At 41.1% G+C, this 19,203-nt stretch overlaps 1 protein-coding gene and 1 pseudogene across 1 annotated transcript in view; one reads left to right on the plus strand and one right to left on the minus strand.

Moving 5' to 3' along the window:
• Positions 1-19,203, minus strand: part of ARHGAP18 (Rho GTPase activating protein 18) — a 136,270-nt gene that overhangs the window by 94,504 nt on the left and 22,563 nt on the right. The window lies entirely within an intron of this gene.
• On the plus strand, positions 12,215-12,469 carry LOC138089907 (barrier-to-autointegration factor pseudogene; annotated as a pseudogene).

Genomic DNA, 19,203 nt, shown 5'->3' on the forward strand with positions numbered 1-19,203 from the left:
TTTCCATTTCCTTCTCCAAGGGATCTTCCCGACCCAGGGATAGAACCTGGTTCTCCTGCATTGGCAGGCAGATTCTTTACCATCTGAGCCACCAGGGAAGCTCAAGCAATAATGCCTCCAATAAAGCACTATATTCTAGACCGAAACAAAGTTTCGGTCCAAAATATGTTCTCAGAATTTCACTTATGATTACAGTAAGCATTAATATTGGAGGTCAAGTTCAAACTTTTTCTGGTCTAAAAGCCAACTTAACAACAACAAAACAGGAAGTAAGCCTAAAAATGGAGAAGGAAATGGCAACCCACTCCAGTATTCTTGTCTGGGAAATTCCATGGACAGAGGAATCCGGCAGGTTACATTCCATCGGGTCTCGAAGAGTCAGACATACTTAGCAACTAAACTACCACCACCACCACATCTAACAAATCTCATATTCTATTTTAAAAGGATGTCGTATTATTTGACATTCACACTTTTTCATACGGCAGGTGGCTGTAATCACTTCAGTTTTCATATTTTCCATATGCTTTAATATATTAGATAAGCTAACAAGTAGAAGATAGAACTACTCTCCAATTGGAAACTGAAGGGGCAACAGTGTGCCTATTGAAATAAAAGCAAAGGTCGCATATCATGGGCCACTTTTTTCTTGTACTCTGAGAGAGGACTTTCACACAAATGATGGGTGATGGCACTGTGTCATAATTTTAAAAAAAATGAGCTTCCAGAAGAGAGGGACACACTGGTGGGTAGCTAAATCGTTTGAAAAGCCTCTGCTACCACCTACTTTCCATCAAAAAGAGGATCACCCAGATGCAGCTGCAAAAAAAAAAGTGGTAATTGCCCCTGCCCTCCTCACAGCTGCCTCCTCTGCGGACTGCAGGGACAGCACACCCTCCCATCTGCGTGCATCCACACTCCCCGGCAAGGACCCATCATGGGCCTTTCCCTCAGGGAGATTTCAGCTTCTCAGGCTTCCATGCAATTCACAAGAGGTGGCTGACTCCCATGATTTCCAGCCTGATGCTGTCAGTTTTTAACACTTCCCACTACAGAAAACCTACCTCTTCAAGTGGAGCTGTAGTATTTTAGAGATGTTAGGAGTGAAAAACCTGGGGAATCATTTAGGGAAGCGGTTCTTGACATTAACAGACTTGCCCTTAACATAATATTTTATCATCTCCACCGTTAATTATCCTGAAGTGAAATTTTGATCATTTATCTCTACACCATTTTAAGATACGTGCCTCTGCCTATGACCTTTATCATAATATTGAGGAACGAAGGAAAATAATTTTCAAAATTATGCATTTCAATGAGCGGATTAATGCTCAGGCACTGTAAAACACAAGGAAGTGGTCAACTGCTTACTTCTACTTATTACTTCTAATGAGTGACTTTAGATTTGGAGAAAAACAAGATCAGAAAACATGCCTCATAAGAAAAACAGAAAACAAGAGAACAAAGGGACAGGTGGTACCTGGAATTAAAAGCTTGAGTTAAGATAAGCAGAGATGAGACGTTTATATGACATCCTTCAGGAATGCCCACTGGGTCATTCTAAAGACATGAAGGACACCACGTAATTCTTGGTTTGGCAGGACTGTCCTAAAACTGCAGGATGTCTGACACAACTGGAACCTACCTGGCAAACAATGAAATAACATAAAACACTCCCACAAGTTTCCAAAACGCCCTCTGGAGAGCAACACTGCCCCTGCTGAGAAGTGCTGACACAGTTCCACTGTTCCCCTCGTTCTGGCTTTGAGAACACAGAGGCCCTGCGAGGGGAACTGATTACACTCCCAGCAGGTTACTGACAATGACACAGCCGGTTTCAGAATGAGACTTATAATCCACACACACACCCCCCCCCATCCCTACTCCTAAATCAGATTTTCACTCCCACCCTCTGCAATCATCATCCCCCTTAAAATCGAAACACCTGTGTCACGCTGACCCCACACCTCCTGTATTCTTCCCTAATCGTGTATGCTGACTTGTTCCCATCGCACATCAAGCCCCATTAGCGTGGTCACAGTCCGAGCCTTATTAACTCACATCACAAGAAACACGCTTTGTGTCACCAACATCCTGACTGTCTTTGGGACCTTCCAGTTTCCAACCAGCCCATTACATCAGTCCCTCCCTCCCTACACCTCATTCTCTCAGCATCCAGAATGCTTCCCACACTGCTCCCTTGGCACTGCCCATCATACGTCTGCTAAATCTTGGTTTACTGCCCCACTGTCAGCTTTTTCCTTAATCCTTGCTGCACAGAAGTGTAGGTGTGTTAAGTTTCATATCTAAGCAGACCCTGTGTTATTTCATATTCATCAGCTACAATATAATTCTATTCAACGTAGTTTCTTCCAGCTACTTAAGAAGTTCTTTCAATGACTGTTCCAATTCTGCTGAGTCAATCCCTGATTCAATCCACATATTCTGCTTTTATAATGATTGGGCAATAAATTATGAGGATGCCCCCTTCCAATGACATCTCTGTTCATGCTATAGGTCCAAGCAGACTGTCCTCGTTTTGAAAAAGTAATTTTTATCCTTCCTCCAAAATCTGGCCCCTGTTAAAATCCTCAACAAAGCTTTCAAGCTCCTGGCCCATATTGATCTCTGAATTCTCAAATCATTAAACAGAAATGAAAGCAATTTTTAGATGACCTAGCCAAATCATTTTACTTCACACATGAAGGAACTGAGATTCAGAGAAGCAAAGAAATAGTCTCTAGGCATATAACTGGTTACAAACAAGGCTACAACTCAGGTCTCCCTCTTCCTGCCCTGTGAGTTAATTTGCTAATATTTACAAATGTTTCAAAAAAAATCTATTAAAAAAAAAAACCAGAAAGAAAGAAAAGAAAAAATGAAAAAACCTCCTCTTAAAAAACACACTTTTGTATACTTGTTAGGATAATTCTACTATCCTTTGTATTGTCATTCATTCAGTACGTAAAAATGGCAATGTTTTAATTGCAATGTATTTTCACACTAAATGGAAATTTAATGCAAATATTCAGTTCCTATTTTGCTTGTTCATTTCAGGTTTATTTCAGTTAATAACCATCTCCAGTTTGCTTTCTAGGCAACACAATCTTGCCAAAAATTCCTAAATGGGGCCACAAAAAAATCATCTCAAATGAAGCTTTTTAACTTTTATAGCCTATTTCCGTTTCAAACCAGGTTTACTTCACAAGTGGTTTTCGTTTTTATTTTATGACTATATAAAAGGACAAAGTAAAATTACAATATTCAGTCTGAAATCATTTCCTAAACTTCTAAAGAGTGCCTTGCATGCCTCGACTATTGTTAATTAGTCAGCAATGATTCACACACTCTTTAAGCTCGTGCTGTCTTCTTGCAATTTCTCAGTCCTCAATCATTTAGGTGGTGAATCCACTGTGAGGTGACTAATGTGTTAAATCACCAGATTAGACTCTTTCTATTCTTTTCATAAGCTTATTTTCACCACCGGCTTCTTTTACATTAATATACCATCAGTTGACTCTTTTTAATGGTATCTGAAGAGACCAAAGTCAATATCCAAAAAACCACCTCCTTTCACACCCGCAGGTACACGTTACTGTACCGAATGCACTTCACCAGCCTTGAAAATCTGATGTTTCTATCCTTTGAAGAAGCTCTCTCCTTTGAAGTTATTTTATGCTCTATTTTAAACACAATCAAAATGTGGGAAAGAAAAGTGGATATTCTCCCAGAGCCACTCAAAAGTACTGGCTCATATTTCATTTTCTTACTCTCTAGACCCATAGAGTAACTATACACACACACACACACACTCTCTCTCTCTCTCTCTCTCCAGCCCCACTTCCTCTTTGAGAAAGCTGTTAGTCATCAATCTGTTTTAGCTAGTTCCCAACTCTGCCTCAAGCTTTTAATCTGGCCTTCATCGTTAAGGAGATATACCTTAAGTATTTTATAAACTATCTAAAAATTTCAATTAGCTATTTTTATCTCCACGAAAATTGTTCAGTAAAGTTCTCATTAATACAACCATTCAATATTGAAGGAAACAAGTGTAAGATGTAAGCTAGGTAGTTGACACACAAGAAGATCTGTAACACATGTCTATAACTTAAAAGAGAGACGGCAGAGACTGCCTGCCTGCCTGCACAATTAACTATCTAATCTTGAAGATGGCACTTTTCTATCTCTGGCCTACTTTCTTCTGCGTGAATCTGGGAGTAAAGAATGCAAACACAGTATCTGTTAAAGTTTTTACTATTGATGATCCTAGGAAATTACAAAAAATATATTGACATCTTTCTATATAACATGACTAAATGAAGAAAATATGCTTCCTTAAACATATGTATTTATCCTGTTTATTTAATTTAGAAGCAGAATACGTCATGTGAAATGCCAGGCTGGATGAAGCACAAGCTGGAATCAAGATAGTCCAGAGAAACAGCAACAACCTCAGATATGCAGATGATACCACCCTAAAGGCAGAAAGTGAAGAGGAACTAAAGAGCCTCTTGATGAGGGTGAAAGAGGAGAGTGAAAAAGTTGGCTTAAAACTCAACATTCAAAAACAAAGATCATGGCATCCAGTCCCAACACATCATGGCAAGTGGAGGGGAAAAAAGTGGAAGCAGTGACAGATTTTATTTTCTTGGGCTCCAAAATCACTGCAGGCAGTGACTCAGCCATGAAATTAAAAGACACCTGCTCCTTAGAGGGAAGGCTATGATAAACCTAGACGGAGTATTAAAAAGCAAAGACATCACTTTGCCAACATAGGTCTGTACAGCTAAAGCCATGGCTTTTCAGTGGTCAGGTATGGATGTGAGAGTTGGACCATAAAGAAGGCTTAATGCCAAAGAATTGATGCTTTTGAACTGTGGTGCTGGAAAAGGCTCTTGAGAGTCCCTTGGATAGCAAGGAGACCAAACCAGTCAATCCTAAGAGAAATCAACCCTAAATATTCACTGAGAGAACTGATGCTGAAGCTCCAATACTTGACCACTTAATGCAAATAGCTGACTCATTGGAAAAGACCCTGATGCTAGGAGAGATTGAAGGAAAAAAGAGAAGAAAGAGGGCAGCAGAGGATGAGATGGTTGGATGGCATCATCAACACCATAGACAAGAATTTGAGCAAACTCTGGGAGATAGTGAAGGACACAGGAGCCTGGTGTGCTGCAGTCAGTGGGGTTGCAAAGAGTCGGACACGACTTAGTGACTGAACAACAACAACAATATATATATTGCCTAAGAGCCAATGGCAACCCACTCCAGTATTCTTGCCTGGAAAATCCCATGGACGGAGGAACCTGGTAGGCTACAGTCCATGGAGTCGCAAAGAGTCAGACAAGACTGAGCGACTTCACTAAGAGCCAAACTATGGATTTCTTTTGTTTATAACATCAGCTCACTATCACATATTGTTTGGCCAACTGAATCTATAAATAATTTATGTTTTATTTTCATAAGGTGTTGCTTCTACCTTTCATTTTAAAAGTGTTGACAAAATGCTAGTAAAAGAGTAAAATAGCCAAGAAAGAATAACAATCACAATGATACCAGTAGCTTGTACTCACTGAGCCATCACCATCAGTCAGGAACTCATTTAAAACACTTGCACAGGTGCTTTTGCATTTACTCCTCATAACAACTTTATCTACTGATTCGTCAGTTGAGAAACAGAGGGACAGAGTTGTTAAGTAACTTGACAAGGTTACATCATAGGTTGGAGAGCTGGATCTGGATGTTGGACAAGGCAACTTCTAATTGGGTAGTTAACGCCTTCACTTTACTGCCTCTTGATAAGAGGCTGGGTGACAAGATGAAGGTTAGTTCAGTTCAACACTAACCAGATACATTCCGCTGGAACTCACTTTTCATATCTATGAATACTATGAGAATACTATTCATAGTATGAGATTTGCCATTCCCATATCTGGTGCTAGGGCCTCCCTTGTGGCTCAGCTGGTAAAGAATCTGCCAGCAATGCGGGACACCTGGGTTTGATCCCTGGGTTGGGAAGATCCCCTAGAGAAGGGCCTGGCTACCCAGTCCAGTATTCTGGCCTGGAGAATTCCACGGGGTCACAAAGACTCGGACATGACTGAGGGACTGTCACAATCTGGTGCTATTATCTAGAATATCCATATAAGTATTTACACAGACATCTAAAAAGATTGGTATTTCTCTCTGGAGCATCTCTTATAGCATAGCCACCTGCCTTCTGCCCTACTTCTCAGAAATGAATCTATGACCAAGCAAATAGCCTTGGTTCCCAGCCATAAGAGATATGAAAAGGTATTTCAGAAAGGAAAGAAATAGAGGCTTAATTGCTTTTCCCCACCCCTTGCTCCTTGGACGAGGTGTGTCGTCAAGTCTCCTCCCTCTGTCCCTCGCCTACCTGTGCTGCCAATCAAACAGCCCTCAATTCCAGACCAACACCCACTCCAACTTCAACCAAGAGCCACCTCACCCCGCCCTACTCCACCCTACTCTGACAAGTGAAGGCACAACTGTGTCCTGTGGAAGGACTGACTAATAAGTGGCCAGGGATCATTTTAAATGCCAGCTGTTATTTCTGCAGAAAGTGTAAAGCCGATGCACTGAAAAAACCTTGCTTAGAGTCACTGGGTTTGGGCTCTTGACCTAGCACATCAAGTGCTCGACTCTGATTCTTGTCTGGCTATCTTCGAGAAGAGGCTGCAGATGGGTGAGAAAAGGGGGAGAGCAGGTGTGGCCAAGCTTCTTCACATCTGATGCAGTTGGTCAGCGTTCAGGGTTAAAAGGAAAAGCAAGAAATCTATGGCAAACGAAGTCATGTCTTCTTTCAAGTGAAAGTGGTAAGGACTGCTGCTTTTGTGTTCTGACCACTCCTAAAAGGTTAAATGCCCCCTAGGAGCTGCAGAGGGGGCAACAGGTCAAATACCACCACTAGCACCTTCACCACTCAGTAATCCTTTAAATACAGCTAAAGGTATTAATCACTGAATCTTCACAGCTACCTGAAGCCACCATACTCCAAAACCAACCACTCACTGACTAAGGTGTGAGTGCCATACACACTTGCATGGTTTATGAGCTTCCACGTCCTCAGCATCGCTATAGTTAGAACTCAGGCTGAAAACATCCCTTTTCCATCCTTGTTCATGAAGATGGAATGACATCATTCTACTCAGCCATATATATAAATACTACACTTCATAGAACTTCAACATTAAATTGTTGCAATAATACTCCTGCAGCAGGCCCTTAACAAAGTTCATCAGGGATTACAGGCTCTGTTCTTTCCAGCACCAGCTGGATGTGAGAAACCTTCAACAGCCACTAAACACCCCTCAGTGACTCTGTTCTTGGTTCCATCACCAGCTAGCTGTGGGTTTACCTCTCCTGATTTCCATCTCCTCACATTGTAAAAGAAAGAGTTCAGACCAAATGACACTCGGATTTTCTCAACCACGAAAATCTGTGATTACAAGAGCAAAGTATTATCCTTGACATTGACCTAAGAATCAGTGATTTAATCTGAAAAAAAAAAAAAGAAGTTGTTTATACATTTTTCGAAAAAAAAAGAGGAAAAAAGGGTATTTGGGGATAATAACACCACTGAATTTTCATATCATTGAACCCAAGTAAGCAAATCACAAGGCCTGATCTAAAACTGCAAATTAACAGTGTCAAGGACCTAGCACCAAACGTCAAATTTAAATAAAAAATTACTTTTGTTGACATATAGTCTTCACAGATTTTTGTTGTTGTTGTTGTTGTTCATAAAAACCATATTTGCTAATGATTATGAGTAGCAAGTTTTAAGCAGCTTGATAACTCTTACCTTCACGAAGTATGAAAACTTAGAATTCTGGCTCTGAAAGAAATAAGGCACCATATTCAAGCCAGTTAGATTCTATCTCTCGGATAGATGAGACTTTGGTGTGCTATCTGTTAAACTCCTGGAGCTATCTAAAATTGAACGTTGATACTTGGGGAATATTCAATGGCAGACATAATAACACTGATTAAAATATTTCTCAGAATTTTGTTACCACTGATTCCCTTATTCTTGCAAAAACCTAGGCTCTCAAATTTTACCACTCTTACCATCAGCCAGAATTTAAACTTCCCACACAGTAACACTACTACCATCAAAGCTATTAAGTATTCTTAATATGTGAAAGGAAAGGGGGATGAAAGACAGAATAGCTAAAACATCAAAAATATCACTTGCACAAATGGCACAATTATTTCTTTTCCACAGCTGAGTAATATTCCATTGTATATATTGTACAAAAACTTTTGACACAATTAGGCATACAATCACAATGTTGTTTAATATTCAGCAAGAAATGAACTCCTAGAATCTGCCTGCAATGCATGAGACTCAGGTTCAATCTCTAGGTCAGGAAAATCCCCTGGAGAAAGGAATGGCAACCCATTCCAGTATTCTTGCCTAGAGAATTCCATGGACAGAGAAGACTGGTGGGCTACAGTCCACAGAGTCGCAAAGAGTTGGTCACAACTGAGCAACTAACACACACCAAAAAAATCTACAAAACTTTATTTTTCATGGTGAAATATTAAAAAGTTTTTTTCTGAGAAAAAGTTAATAAATAAATGAAACTTATGTATTGAGTGCCAGCCATGTTTTCTTTACTGTGTTTGCTTCAGGCTTTCACAAAGTATAATTAAACCCACTGGTATAAAAAAAAAAGGTGATTATGTGCCTATATGAGTATGAACTCACCCTGAGGGCCGCCTTCAAACTGGGTTTTTTTTCCAAACTGTGTCCCACTGAAGCCCAGGGACCCAGACAGGTAAACCCCTTTGGGTCTCTGAGCAATGTGTACACAAATCACATAATGGAATTTTACTATACATCTCTGCACATATTTGAACCTAAATGTACCATTGATTAGGAAGGTGTAGTTCTCCATTAATCTTTTCATAAATCCAGGGTGACACATTTTTGTTCAAGTAAAGCCATACAGATAAAGACATCGGTCAGTCATATCCAACACACCTTGTCCCACCAAACGCAGGAGCCATGTATTAAGTTCATGCAACCTACAAAAATTTCTCAATGACCTACTCAGCCCAGCCTCTCTTCTAGACACTGGGGATACAGTAAACAGAGCAGGCAAAAATCCCTGTCCTTGCGGAGACATTACAACCAAATAAATACATAGTTTAGAAATAAAACAGACATAAAAGGTAGCCAGGGAAACTCTGTGAAAACCTTAATATGGATCATATACTAGACTATAATTATCTTTGGTGTGATAATAGTATGTTACAGTGGTTTTCAAACTTGTCTGCACATTGGAATCACCTGGGAACTTAAAAAAAAAAAAAACACACACACACAGATGCCTATGACCCATCCAGGAATTGAGATTTAATTAGTTTGGTGTGTAGTCTGAGCTTTGGAATTTTACACTTTTTTTAAATTAAAACTTTGAATCCAGATGTAAGATTTATGTGTATCCATTATCCATTTTAAAACAGTCCTAAGAACTTAACTTCTTTTGTATAAAAGCTGAGGAAACAAAATCGATCATCTGGTTCACTTGATTATCTTGGGATGTTGTCCTAGGTATGAAGTTCAACAATTTACAAGCAGAAAACTACTTTCAGATGATGGGCAATGTTTCAGAATTCACCAGGTGAATTTTTAATTTCAGCTTGATATAATTGTTTTACTACAAACTTTTTGTTTAAATGTTTATTTTTCAATGTTTTAAAACCATCCCATCTTTAAAAGAGCAGTGCCTCACTGACAATGTTTTGAATATTCATTGCTTCTAAAGAATGCTGCAGGCATAGGATACATTAGGGTTTTATCTATATTCATCCTAAAAAACATGAAGTACATTTTAAAAATAAATCCTTAATATACACTTGATTTGTCCCAATTTGCCTCTCTTTCCTAAAGACGTAACACAACGTTTCAATTAATATTATACAGTCTATTCCAGTGTCATCTGTCATCTGGACAGTTATTATTCATAAGGGAAACTATAGTTACTATTCATTATCTGTATCTTCCCAACTTGGGGTTTTGGGGTTTTTTTTCACCTAACAAGAATACACACACATACACAAACAGAGATAATATGAAAGAAAGAAGGCAGGAGGCGGGGTGGGGGCAGTGGATATAGCTGGAAGAGAAGACTGGAGCCCTAATTAGAAAGATACTCATACTTAAGCATGTACTCATCTGGAAAATATTTACGAAGAACCTACTATGTGCCAAGCAATGTGGAAACAATTATAAACAAGCCAAACAGAATTCCAAATTGATAGTCACATTGGGACTATGGACGAGCAAACATAACACAATTAGAGCACTGCTTTTGCAGAGTTAATCTGATGAGGATTAAAACCAACTAGACCAGGTTTGCATTCCAAGTGTATATGTTATACCTAAGTAATAAAAAGGGATTCTTTCTAAACACCAAATCTGATGGCATGCTCCTGACCAAGTTGCTTTCTACTTGTATTTCTTCTTTCACGTGGTTGCTAATTACTACAAACTTAGGGGCTTAAAGTAACAGCAATTTACTCTCTCATAATTCTGCAGACTAGACACTCAAAATCAGGATGGCTGGGGTCAAGGTGTCAACGGAGACAAACTCCCACCAGAGCCTCTGGGGGATCCATTCCCTGCTCTTCCAGCTTGGGACAAGCTTTTTTTGCTCATGACCTCATTGACTCCAATCTCTGCTTCCATTTTCACTTTGGGAGTGTGGGGGCGGGGTGTGTGATCTCGCTCTTTCATAAGGGCCATTATGATTGCATTTGGGGCCCAACTCAATAATCTGGGATAAACTCCCACCCCAAGATCCTTCACTTAACTGCATCTCAGTTCAGTTCAGTTGCTCAGTCATGTCAGACTCTCTGTGACCCCATGAATCGCAGCACGCCAGGCCTCCCTGTCCATCACCAACTCCCGGAGTTCACTCAGACTCACGTCCATCAAGTCCATGATGCCATCCAGTCATCGCATCCTCGGTCGTCCCCTTCTCCTAATCCCTCCCAGCATCAGAGTCTTTTCCAATGAGTCAACTCTTCGCATGAGGTAGCCAAAGTACTGGAGTTTCAGCTTTAGCATCATTCCTTCCAAAGAAATCCCAGGGTTGATCTCCTTCAGAATGGACTGGTTGGATCTCCTTGCAGTCCAAGGGACTCTCAAGAGTCTTCTCCAACACCACAGTTCAAAAGCATCAATTCTTCGGCACTCAGCCTTCTTCACAGTCCAACTCTCACATCCATACATGACCACAGGAAAAATCACTGCCTTGACTAGACGGACCTTAGTCGGCAAAGTAATGTCTCTGCTTTTGAATATACTATCTAGGTTGGTCATACCTTTTCTTCCAAGGAGTAAGCGTCTTTTAATTTCATGGCTGCAGTCACCATCTGCAATGATTTTGGAGCCCAAAAAAATAAAGTCTGACACTGTTTCCCCATCTATTTCCCATGAAGTGATGGGACCAGATGCCATGATCTTCGTTTTCTGAATGTTGAGCTTTAAGCCAACTTTTTTGCTCTCCTCTTTCACTTTCATCAAGAGGCTTTTTAGCTCCTCTTCACTTTCTGCCATAAGGGTGGTATCATCTGCATATCTGAGGTTATTGCATCTCCAAACTGCATCTCCAAAGACCCTTTTTCTAAATAGTATTCACATATTAAGATTCACAGATTCCAGCGATTAAGACTTAAACCTTTGGAAGCCATCACCAAAGTACCACACCTACCAAGAAACCCTAAGAGTAGCAACGTACAACAGGGAAAACTCGACTAAACCCGAGCATTTACAGATCTGCTCCAAACATTTCTGTCTGACAAACTGACCTGCTTCTGTACAGATTCCTAAGTGCACGGTGCTTCACTCCTCGGCTACACTTATGTGTTTATGGTGAGAATTTAATTAAATGAGATTAGAAAGCACCATGCAGATTGAAAGTAACATTAGCTTTTCCCCTCTCTCTTCTGTCTCCTCAGCTATAACCTCGAATACCCTTACAAAACAACTCCTGTAATTTTCACTTACCCATTTTGGAACTCTGACTTGACTTCTCGATAGATTGAATCTGCAAAGAAAGAGCTCAAAAGAGCAGAAGTGGAAGAAAGTTCTAGTGGGCTGAGGTAGCAGCGGGAGCAGCCGGGTGGCGGGAGAAGCCGTTACAGGAACTGGAGCTGCAGATTAAGCTTGATCGAGATGACAACCTCCCAAAAGCACCAAGACTTCGTGGCAGAGCCCATGGGGGAGAAGCCAGTGGGAAGCCTGGCCGGGATTGGCGAAGTCCTGGGCAAGAAACTGGAGGAAAGGGGCTTTGATAAGGCCTCTCGGCCAGTTTCTGGTCCTAAAGAAAGATGAAGACCTCTTCCGGGAATGGCTGAAGGACACGTGTGGCGCCAACGCCAAGCAGTCCTGGGAGAGTGCCTGTGAGAGTGGTGTGACGCCTTCTTGTGATGCTCTCTGGGGAGCCCCCGATCCCAAGCCCCAGCATTGAGTCTCCAGAGTTTGCAGCCTAGTGAGGACTCCTCCTCCATCCTCTACAAAAGAAGAGATTGCTGTTGTTGTGCACACCTCCCATGTACTTCAGGGCCTTTGGGGAGTTCTCCCCCCTCACCATTTCAACTTTTTTGGAATTCTCACCCTTGCATGCATCTTCCTTTTCCCTGCCAGTTTCATGACAATAATTATCAGCTTTTCTGAGTGGACTCCTGGCCCCGTCCCTCACCCCCACCCCCACCTGTGGTCTCTTTTATGCCATTTGGTAGTCTTTTTTGCAGAACAGTCACTATCCTTGTAAAGTTTTTTAAATCAATAAAGTCAGTGGCCTTCAAAAAAAAAAAAAAGAGCTCAAAAAAGTTCAGTAAGCCTGGCCAACATGGCACCAGTTCTCAGGAGTCTTCAGGACCAGGGGCAAACCTGGGCAAAGCTAAAGGCTGGTCTGGTGGAACTCTGGAGCTGGAACCTCTCTGAGCGCTAGAATGGGAAAAGTGACATGACATTTACCCTGGGGTCACTCTGCGTGCGTGAGTACATGCAGGCTCAGTCATTCAGTTGTGTTTGACTCTTTGTGACCCCGTGGACTGTAGCTTGCCAGACTCCTCTGTCCATGGGATTTCCCAGGCAAGAACACTGCAGTGGGTTGCCCTTTCCTTCTCCATGGAATCTTCCCAATCTGCAAATGAACCCGTGTCTTCTGCTTGGCAGGCAGATTCTTAACCACTGAGACATCAGGGCGGCCCTGGGGTCAGGTCACTCTACTCACTCACTCTTCCCTAATTACAAAAGTAAGTCTTGATTAGAGAAGCTAAGAAATCTAAGACCAAAACTGCATGGATAAGAAGGATGGTACAGAGAAATTGAAGATTTCCAGTCAAATAACTGAGGAGCCATTCTGCCTTCTGAGCTTCAGCAATTGCTATAACTGAGGCTCAGCCAAGTCACTGCTTTCCTGACCAAGCTATTTGAGTAGAACCAAAATCCTGACTTGTCTCATTCTCTAGTGACCCTGATATGGAGAATGTCTACTTTTCCATAATCCACTAACCAGTGATCCTTAGCTAAAATTCTTACTCGGAAGTATTCTTTTAATGTATTTTCTGTTTTGTTTTCTTTGGGTTGTTTTCTTCAGATGTATTTCTTAATACTGTTAATATATACGGGTAACCTCTAAAAATGAAAACATCCTAATGTAGAAATTTTAAATAAACCAACAACTGCTTATATACAAGCTCCATCTACTTTATTCTCACCCCAGACCTGAAACTAGTGTATAAATACAATCCTTAGCCTCTCAAGGAAGAATGAAAATAGCACCTCATATGCTATGATGCCATTACAAATATATTTCCATTTTATTTGAGCTATTAATATTGTTTGCTTTTATACACAGAATAAATAAAACAATTCAGGATTTCCCTGGCAGCTCAATGGAAAAGAATCCCCCTGCCAATGTAGGAGACACAGGTTAGATCCCTGATTTAAGAACATCCCACATGCCACAGAGCAACTAAGCCTGTGCACCACAACTATTGAGCCTGTGCCCCAGAGCCTGGGGGCCACAATTATGGAGCCCATGTGCTGTAATTACTGAAGCCCTCTTCCCCTAGAGCTCATGCTCTGCACCAAGAGAAGCCACCACAATGAGAAGCCCCACATGCTACAACCACAGAGTGGTCCCCGCTCGACCCAACTAGAGAAATGCCCACAAACCAACAAAGACCCAGCATAGCCAAATATACATAAAATTATTTAAAAATATATAATAAATATACATATAATAAAACAATTCATTTCATTACCACATTGGCTTAAAATACAACATGAAAGCAAATGTCAAATGAATAACAAACCAAAATCTACAGGATATTAGTCAAAAGCTGTCTGATGCACGGCAAGCACTGTGGCACAATCCAAAGACACAAAACACTGAATTTCACCTTGTTTTCCAAAAGCATGGTAAGTAAGCCCACAGGAAGGCAATCTATTATCTCCTCTTCCTCATTCAAGGCTTGCCTTTGGTATTACATATTCCAGACAACTACATAATACACTTATTATTTCTTCTCCACTGTCTTACCATTCAGTCTCCATCCACTTTAGTGAAAAAGTTGTATTCTCCTGCAGAAATTATTTTAACCTATTCAATGTAAAATCCGACAATTGCACCAATAAAATGCAACATAATTATACAATCATAGAATATTTTAAAGATTCGGTATTTGAAAGCAGACACTGCCTCAGCCCCATCATACTTTCTGAACAAAAGTCCTATCACCCCCTCCCTCAGTTCAATTCAGTCACGCAGTCGCGTCTGACTCTTTGTGACCCCAAGGACTGCAGCATGCCAGGCTTCCCTGTCCATCTCCAGGAGCCTACTCAAACTTACGTCCATCAATTCAGTAATGCCATCCAAACCATCTCATCCCATGTCGTCCCCTTGTCCTCCCGCCTTCAATCTTTCCCAGCATCAGGATTTTTTTCCAGTGAGGCAGTTCTTTGCATCAGGTGGCCAAAGTATTGGAGTTTTCAGTTTCAGCATCAGTCCTTCTAAAGAATACTCAGGACTGATTTCCTTTAGGATGGACTGGTTGGATCTCCCTGCAGTCCAAGGGACTCTCAAGAGTCTTCTCCAACACCACAGTTCAAAAGCATCAATTCTTCAGCACTCAGCTTTCTTAATAGTCCACCTCTCACATCCATACATGACTACTGGAAAAAACATAGCTTTGACTAGATGGACTTCTGTTGGCCAAGTAACATCTCTACTTTTTAATATGCTGCCTAGGTTGGTCATAACTTTCCTTCCAAGGAGCAAGCATCTTTTAATTTCATGGCTGCAGTCACCATCTGCAGTGATTTTGGAGTACAAAAAAATAGTCTGTCACTGTTTCCATTGTTTCTCATCTATTTGCCATGAAGTGATGGGACCGGATGCCATGACCTTAGTTTTTTGAATGTTGATTTTAAGCCAACTTTTTCACTCTCTTTCGATTTCACCAAGAGGCTCTTTAGTTCTTCTTTGCTTTCTGCCATAAGGGTGGTGTCATCTGCATATCTGAGGTTATTGATATTTCTCTTGGCAATCTTGATTCCAGCTTATGCTTCATGCAGCCCAGCAATTCGCATGATGTACTCGGCATATAAGTTAAATAAGCAGGGTGACAATATACAGCCTTGACGTACTCCTTTCCCTATTTGGAACCAGTCTGTTGTTCCATGTTCAGTTCTAACTGTTGCTTTTTAACCTGCAAACAGATTTCTCAGGAGGCAGGTCAGGTGGTCTCTAAGAATTTTCCACAAATTGTAGTGCTCCACACAGTCAAAGGCTTTGGCATAGTCAATAAAGCAGAAGTAGATATTTTCTGGAACTCTCTTGCTTTTTCGATGATCCAGGGGAATGCTGGCAATTTGATCTCCGGTTCCTCTGCCTTTTCTAAATCCAGCTTGAAAATCTGGAAGTTCACGGTTCATGTACTTTTGAAGCCTGGCTTGGAGAATTTTGAGCATTACTTTGCTAGTGTGTGCTGCTGCAGCTAAGTCACTTCAGTCATGTCCGACTCTGTGCGACCCTACAGATGGCAGCCCACCAGGCTCCCCCGTCCCTGGGATTCTCCAGGCAAGAACACTGGAATGGGTTGCCATTTCCTTCTCCAATGCCTGAAAGCGAAAAGTGAAAGTGAAGTCGCTCAGTCGTGTCCTACTCCTAGTAACCCCATGGACTGCAGCCTACCAGGCTTCTCTGTCCATGGGATTTCCCAGGCAAGAGTACTGGAGTGGGGTGCCATGCTAGTGTGTACAATTGTGTGGTAGTTTGAACATTCTTTGGCATTGCCTTTGTTTGAAACTGGAACAAAAACTGACCTTTTCCAGTCCTGTGGCCACTGCTGAGTTTTCCAAATTTGCTGGCCTATTGAGTGCAGCACTTGCACAGCATCATCTTTCAGGATTTGAAACAGCTCAGAGGGAATTCCATCACCTCCACTAGCTTTGTTCATAGTGATGCTTTCTAAGGCCCACTTGACTTTGTATTCCAGGATGTCTGGCTCTAGGTGAGTGATCACACCATCATGATTATCTGGGTCATGAAGATCTTTTTTGTATAGTTCTTCTTTGTAGTCCTGCCACCTCTTCTTAATATCTTCTGCTTCTATTAGGTCCATACCATTTCTGTCCTTTCCTGTGCCCACCTTGTTATGAAATGTTCCCTTGATATCTCTAATTTTCTTGAAGACATCTCTCTACAACCCAAAATTTGGCTGAAGCAAGTAAAGGACAAGATTAGTGTCTGTGAGTATGAAGTCATACTAGGACAGAGAAGAGATAGCTCCACCTTCAGAATATAAGGGCTTCCCTTGTGGCTCAGATGGTAAAGAATCTGCCTGCAATGCAGGAGACCGGGTTTGATCCGTAGGTTGGGAACATACCCTGGAGAAGCAAATGGCAACCCAACTCCACTATTCTTGCCTGGGAAATCAAATGGACAGAGGAGCCTGGCAGGCTACAATCCATGGGGTCACAATGAGTTGGGCATGACTGAGCGACTAACACACACAATGGAATATAAAAACACCCATACAAGCTCTCTTTGCCAGGCCAGCATACTGACGTGGCCACTGAAGCACATGTCATGTAGTTTCAGGCTAGCTCTATTTTTAGCTCAGTCCCCAAAGCAAAAGAAGAGGTCTTTAAAGCCAAGTATCAGCACGAGAGGAATCTATTCCGTGCTGTCACCAACATGGGTTGCAAATGAAATATCCTCGTGAACAACTGGATACCATTTTCTATAGTTGTTGAAACATGGATTTCTGATACTGGTGTTACAGAGTCAAATTCTTCATTCTGTTGGGTAAAAATAAACTAAAACCCTAGAAATATAAAAAAGACCATCCTGTTCCTAAACACTGTCATATAATCAGCAATCATTTGTTGACTATGCAGAGCATGCCAAGCACTAACTAGATGCTAAGATTCAAGGATAAAGAAAATAACAGGCTCAGTGCTTTCACGTTTATTATTCTAAGACGGATACAACACCATAGAATATTATGGTTAATATTTTTCTCATCTGTAGCTAAGAAGGGACTACACAATAAAACAGAAATAGAAAGTATTTTTTCCCTAAATTAGCACACATTTTTATCGAGGAAAAACATACTCATAATAATGCACTCTTATCAAAGGACGCAGCTTGCTAATATTACTATCTCTTACTGGCTGTCCTATTCTTTATCTCTCCTCCTCCTGCTACTTCTCTTTTTCACTGCTACAGCTTTAAGTAGTTATTCCCAGACTTACATATTAGGGAAAAAAATTTTTTTTTTTAATTTGGGGTGGAGAGTATCAATACAGAGTTGCAACTTTTTATCAGCCAACTAACAGCAATTTTTTAAAAATAGAAACTACATCTACTTGCACTAACTTTATTTCATTAAAGACATTTGATCACATAAAACATTTTGCGATCCTTTCAGATCCTTTCACATCTGACTGGCAGTGTGAACTCCAAATAACAAATAGGAGGAAAGAAGAACCCTTGTGGTTAAAAGTACATAATGGAGGGTAAAGGATGGAAATGGCAAAGGCTTTGCTTACTTCACAATTTTCACTAGGGCTAGTCCAGTTCACCTTGAACAATGCAATAAGAAAGGACGAAGATGTGTCTTTGCCTGGCATGAAGTGGATGAGGTGATAGAGGATGCATGGAGACTCTGAAACCAATGTAGAGATAACCAGAAAGTAATAGAGAGGTGGTATCACCATGGGGGGAGACGTGCTAAGATTAGGATGCTGAAAAAACACTTAAGAGAAATCACTTTTTAAAGTGTGGATTGAACACAGAAGCAGCTCAAGGCCCAGAAACAGACACTGGACAGCGGTGGCGGTGAGGGGGGCAGCAGTCGAAAAAGTACAGATCTGAGAAATTTCAAGGAGAAGAAAAACAACCAAGCTCAGTAACAGGCTCCGTGAGGAAGCCTGGGGACAGCGCTGTCAGTGATGACTCAGATGTCACGAGTGGAGAGCAGACAGGCCAGTAGTAGCACTGCCAGTGACACCGAGGAAGTAAGACAGGAAATGATGCATGAGATAGCTAAGAAACACTATAAATAGTTACACAGCTGTGGTCTCTCCAGCAAAAAATGCATGTGCAAAATATCCTGTGTTCCACACCTCGGTTAAATTTTAACTCAGAGAATAACAACACATTAATGACCACTATTGCTGTAAGAGAGCATGTCTAGGAATGTGTGCATAAGGAAAAAAAACAAAACAAAACAGAGGGAAAGTAGATTTCAATAGTGGCTGGCTTTGGAGTAGTAGCAGATGTGACCTTTATTTCCTTCTTTGCACTATTATTTTTTCAAATTTCCTCTAAGGAGAATGCTATTTTGTTGGTAAAATTTGGGGGATTTCATAATTGAGCATGTTAGCATGTTGTGGTAGTTTGCAGGCTTCATTAACCCACAGGCAACACACACAAAACGTCCACCTACTTTAAGAATTATGGAGACTTTAGCACACCAAGGGGAACTCCAAATCAGGGTTCACATACCCACTGAAGTCAACATGCATCATCCTGGTCTGCCATCTGGGGACTATTCACATTTAACATGTATCAGAAATACATAGATTGGTCTCACTCCAGCAAAAGTTAATCATGAAAGCCAAGAAATGTCACCCCAATATTCAAC

The sequence above is a fragment of the Capricornis sumatraensis genome, chromosome 13 (assembly GCF_032405125.1).
Source record: "Capricornis sumatraensis isolate serow.1 chromosome 13, serow.2, whole genome shotgun sequence".
In the NCBI taxonomy this organism is placed as follows: Eukaryota; Metazoa; Chordata; class Mammalia; order Artiodactyla; family Bovidae; genus Capricornis; species Capricornis sumatraensis.